Below are 5,000 nucleotides of genomic sequence, written 5' to 3'. Positions count from 1 at the left end.
GCAAATGTTCTTCATTCACAAGTTTGGTAACTGCTCTTCCTTTGCAGTTATTAGATTTTCGAAATTCGGGATTTTGGCCTGTCGTGAATTTAGCTTGTCGGGATTGTGGCTGTCGGGATAACGGGTGTAGGGATTATGGCTGTCGGGAATTTGACCCAGACCCAGATTTATGTATATGTGCCTGTCTGACTGTCTATCTGTCTGTCCGCCTGTGTTTATATATGATATGAAACTACCCATTACTAACCGCAATTCACTCTGGTTAACCATTAACTCATATTCAAACTAATAACACTCAAACACTCCCAACCTGATCACTGTTGAATGTGGAAACAGGTAAACACGTAGTTGACCAGATTATTCATACAGAACACTCGCAGGTGAAGAACAAAACGACTTTGGAGGACTTGGACAGGATCAGGAAAGGTGATTAAAATAACTTTCTGAAGCTGTGTCAAAATAAACCCAAGTTCTTCGTCTTCTGTCTGAGTCGACCGCATACAGTGTTGGACGAATCCTATGAAACACTCGCCAAAGAAGAGCTCGTGAGGGTAGATTGTCTTTTTTAATCGGTTCACTCCAGTCTTTCCATTGATTGATTTTTGTGTTAGCGGCTGATGACGTCTGATTCGGAAAGTCTTTGTTTCGTATTTTTACACTGACGAAATTTATGCACTTAGAAATGAGTTTGGCTTCGTTGCGGTTTGTCATGCAAAATATTCTTTGCTTGGACCAACATCCACGGCTATCTAGAGATATTTCTTACTGATTGTTTGTGTTGTGTAAGCTGTGAGAATATATATATATATATATATATATATATATATATATATATATATATATATATATATACACACAAACATATATATATATATATATAATATATATATATATGTATATTATATATATTATATATGTGTGTGTGTGTATATATAATATATTTATAATACTATAATATATAATATCTAATATATATATATGTCTACATGTGTGTATCTTATATATATAATATATATATTATATATATATATTCTATATTATCTATGTGCGTGTGTGTATGTACATGTATATATGTATCATATATACATATATATATATATATATATCTATATGTGTGTGTGTGTGTGTGTGTGTGTGTGTGTGTGTGTGTGTGTGTGTACGTGTTCCATAAAGCTGATTTTTTTTTTCATAAATCGTTTGCTTTGCCTTAACTAAGCCAAGACTGCCTACGTAACAGAATTTAAAATCATATTTCACTAATGATTGTAAATGAGCTTTGCTAAATTTCCTAATAATTTTTTTTAAATTTTTATATCAGTTACCTGAGCACAAACATCCACGTAAACAGAAAGCCTCTACGTAGAAGGTAACGTGTCTATGCATGTGTGTGTGAGTGAGTGAGTGTAGAGACTGCCTGAACATATCCCAAACTCCCTACAACTACGAATGTCTCTCATGAAAACATGAAGGCCGCCTGACCCAGCAATCAAGTCTAAAAATCTCGTATGCAAATGAGCAGCCAGGTCCCACCAGGCAAAAGACCTGCATCCTGACATTCCCTCTGATCCTTAAATGGCAATTTCCCTTGTTGTCAACAATCTAATCCTTCCCATAACACCAGAGGCAGAAAAGATTGTTTTTTTTTTCTTCTTCACTTTTGTTTTCCTCTGCCTGCATTAAAGCACAAAAAGTTTCAGGGATTAGGGGCAAGATGAACTCTGAAAGCGTTTTCCCTCCTAACAAATGGAATTTTAAAAGTGGGTTGGTTTCCCCCATCCTCTCTCTCTCTCTCTCTCTCTCTCTCTCTCTCTCTCTCTCTCTCTCTCTCTCTCTCTCTCTCATCTTTTCCTTATATACTTGTGTGTGCATATGTTTCGTATATTAGTGGACTAAATTCTTGCTATGTAAAAATTCGTATGAGAAAGTGGGGTCACATATCCCTCTGTCATAATATATTTCTAAAACATACATAGGGACAGGCAACAGGATATATATATATATATATATATATATATATATATATATATATATATATATATATATATATATATATATATGTATATGTATGTATGTATGTATGTATGCATGTATGTGTGTATGTTTGTGTGTACATATATATATATATATATATATATATATATATATATATATATTATATATATATATATATGCGTGTATATATATATAATCATATATATATTTATATATATATCATAAAGTTTAATTGCGTTAATAATCTATACCATGCTTTTCATTCAAATACATTCTGATTCCTCTCAGTATCTCGCTAAGCCTTTCTTTCTCATAATGAATCATACTCAGCAGCCAATTTGAAATTCTAGATCATAATCCCTTGGTATTTTTTCTCTGTTTACTGATTCTGAAATTCCCTCATTATCCTAAACTAGAGCCATCAATAACCAGCATTAGATATTAAGCATCCTCGTGTTTGCTTATCCCAACAATACTTAAATGCTCTCGATGGATAATTTTAAACTCTTTTTGAATTTTTTTTCCTCACGGAAAGCGTTTAGCTTCTGTCGATAGTTATCATTTTTTCATAGTCTATAAATATAAAGGATTTGTTTCACCATAACGCCTCAGGCCAAAGGCAATGGATTCGTTTTTGTTCGTGATTTAGAAATATATTTTTATGTAAAAGGATTTTTCTCCACATAACACATCAGGTGAAAGTCATTTGTTTGTTCCTTATTTTCATGTTATTTTCCTCTTTTTTTTTCTTCTCAAACGTAAATCAGAACTTTCATTTATTTGTAGCTAATGATGTTCCTATTTATTTCTCGTATTCTTTTATATTTACATTTCCATAAAAAAGGAATAAATATTACATTTACCTTCTACTGTTCTCATTCATTTGCATATTACTTAAAATCAGCAAAATGTTTGTCTCATGACCTTAACAATATGTCGTCTACTTCATCAATATTACAATGGTACCACATCTATTCTCTGTTTCCTTCTCCAATTGGGAATAATATGAATTACCTCACCATTTTATCTGACTATCACGATTGACTCTATGCATCTGCAACCAGAAACCCTTCAGGTGCCATGGTTGTTTGTTTCTAGACAAGCCATTAACCTTCTTTTCATTCACTCTCTCTAAATCTTACTTTCTTGTTTATTGTCTTAAACTCCCCAGAAGGGATTTCTCCTTCTCACTGACTTGTACAATGAGTATTCTTTTTCGAACTTTCATATGTAAAACATTCGTCCATTATTTCTGTTTCAGTCACCAAAGCTATATTATTAGAGCGCCTCAGTGGCGTGGTTGATATGGTGTTTGCGTTCCACCTCGGTGGTCGCGGGTTCGATTCTCGGCCATTCCATTGAGGAGTTAGAGATGTGTATTTCTGGTGATAGAAGTTCACTCTCGACGTGGTTCGGAAGTCACGTAAAGCCGTTAGATCCGTTGCTGAATAACCACTGGTTCCATGCAACATAAAAGCACCATACAAACAAACAAACAAACAAAAGCTATATTATTAGTGCTGCGTTTGTCTGTAAATGGCAGTACTATATTCTCAAATGGAGTAAACATTTTGTAGTAAAATACTGAAGAGATAAATGCTAATTTTATTTTTGTTTGAAATACGTTTTCTGATCAAATAAAACTGACATCGCAGATTTGAAAATATTGGCGTTCTGTATACTTTCCAAACGTCAGTGGCCAAAATAGATTCACATTTTTGGATTTAGACATTCTCCAAGCAACCTGATCAAGGCGAAACTGCCTCTAATCATTCTGGATTATTAATTCTAATAATATAGTATCTGGATGGGCTTCCATATCGACAAGATCATAAGAACGTAATTCCTATATTTACATGAGAGAAATATCTACTCATTTTGAAGTTTAATCGAAGAGAGAATTTTGGTTATTTTCTTGGAAATAACAGACAAAAAAAAACTATCATTCACAAAGGTATACCATTTGAAATTAAAGACTTAGAATGAATTTTGCCAAATTTAACACCCCCTGGATGAGGACTCAAATCTAAGCAGACGTGGGGAAAAAATAACGGAATTCCATTCCTGGATGTACTAAAAAAATTAGGGCTAACAAGAAACTGCAGTTTCACAGTATCTGGAAACCCCACTTTCTCAGTATCTCAATATCCGTTACATTATTGTGGTGTCTCAGTCGATGTTGGACTGACGAGCAAAACTTCTACGCTCCCTGAGGATTAGTGCTTAACATATAAGTATCCATAATTGTAAATAATTCGTGACCAACTGTCTTACTTCAGATACCCCAAGCAGTTCATGATAAACTCGGTTGATATAGCGAACTTAACTCGCTTTCTGCTGTCAGTGAGGGGCCACAATAAACATACAAAAGTAAAGAAAACAAAATCCTCTTCTTGGATAGCCTCAAGAATTGTGAAACTTTAGACGTAAACCATCATTTTACTCTAAGCCACTGAAATATTATCGGAACCTCTGTCACAAGTATTCACAGGAGGAAAAAGAACCCCAAAATATTAGGGTGTGCATTTATTGCAAAGAGCTGGATGCACACCAACGATCGATATCGACATCAAAGGGTTTCCCATTTTTAATAATGTGAATATTACCAACTAAAGCTTAAGCTGGGATGCGTCTCGTATCGTGTATGGAAATGCGCGTGACTTTGCACGTCAGGTACTTGATGCTGGTATGAATAAAATGACAAATAAGAACATATCATAATGGTTATTGCTGCCATATAAGCCAGAATCAGTCTTTCTGGGTCATCTAAATTTAGGCGGAAGATAATGATAACACTATTTAAAGAACTGTGATTGAAAATACTTTTTTTTCTTTTGTAGAATAGTGTTCTGTATTACATAAACTATCAATGTTTTAAAAGTGGTAAGTGTCGGTACCATAGATTTTAAACTATTCTGTTTAACTTCGTTTTATTTATATGGGTAGATAATCTCTCTCTCTCTGTCAGTCTGTCGGTCTGTCTCTCTCTTTCTCTCTCTCCCTCTCTG

General features: G+C 34.0%; 1 protein-coding gene across 1 annotated transcript in view; it reads left to right on the top strand.

Annotated features, from left to right (window-relative positions):
• LOC135209705 (uncharacterized) overlaps positions 1 to 5,000 on the top strand; it is a 122,919-nt gene that overhangs the window by 67,726 nt on the left and 50,193 nt on the right. The gene's annotated exons all lie outside the window — the stretch shown is intronic.

This window comes from Macrobrachium nipponense, chromosome 38, assembly GCF_015104395.2.
Source record: "Macrobrachium nipponense isolate FS-2020 chromosome 38, ASM1510439v2, whole genome shotgun sequence".
In the NCBI taxonomy this organism is placed as follows: domain Eukaryota; kingdom Metazoa; phylum Arthropoda; class Malacostraca; order Decapoda; family Palaemonidae; genus Macrobrachium; species Macrobrachium nipponense.
Note: the sequence above shows the minus strand (reverse complement) of the source record. Positions and strands in the feature narration are given on the sequence as shown.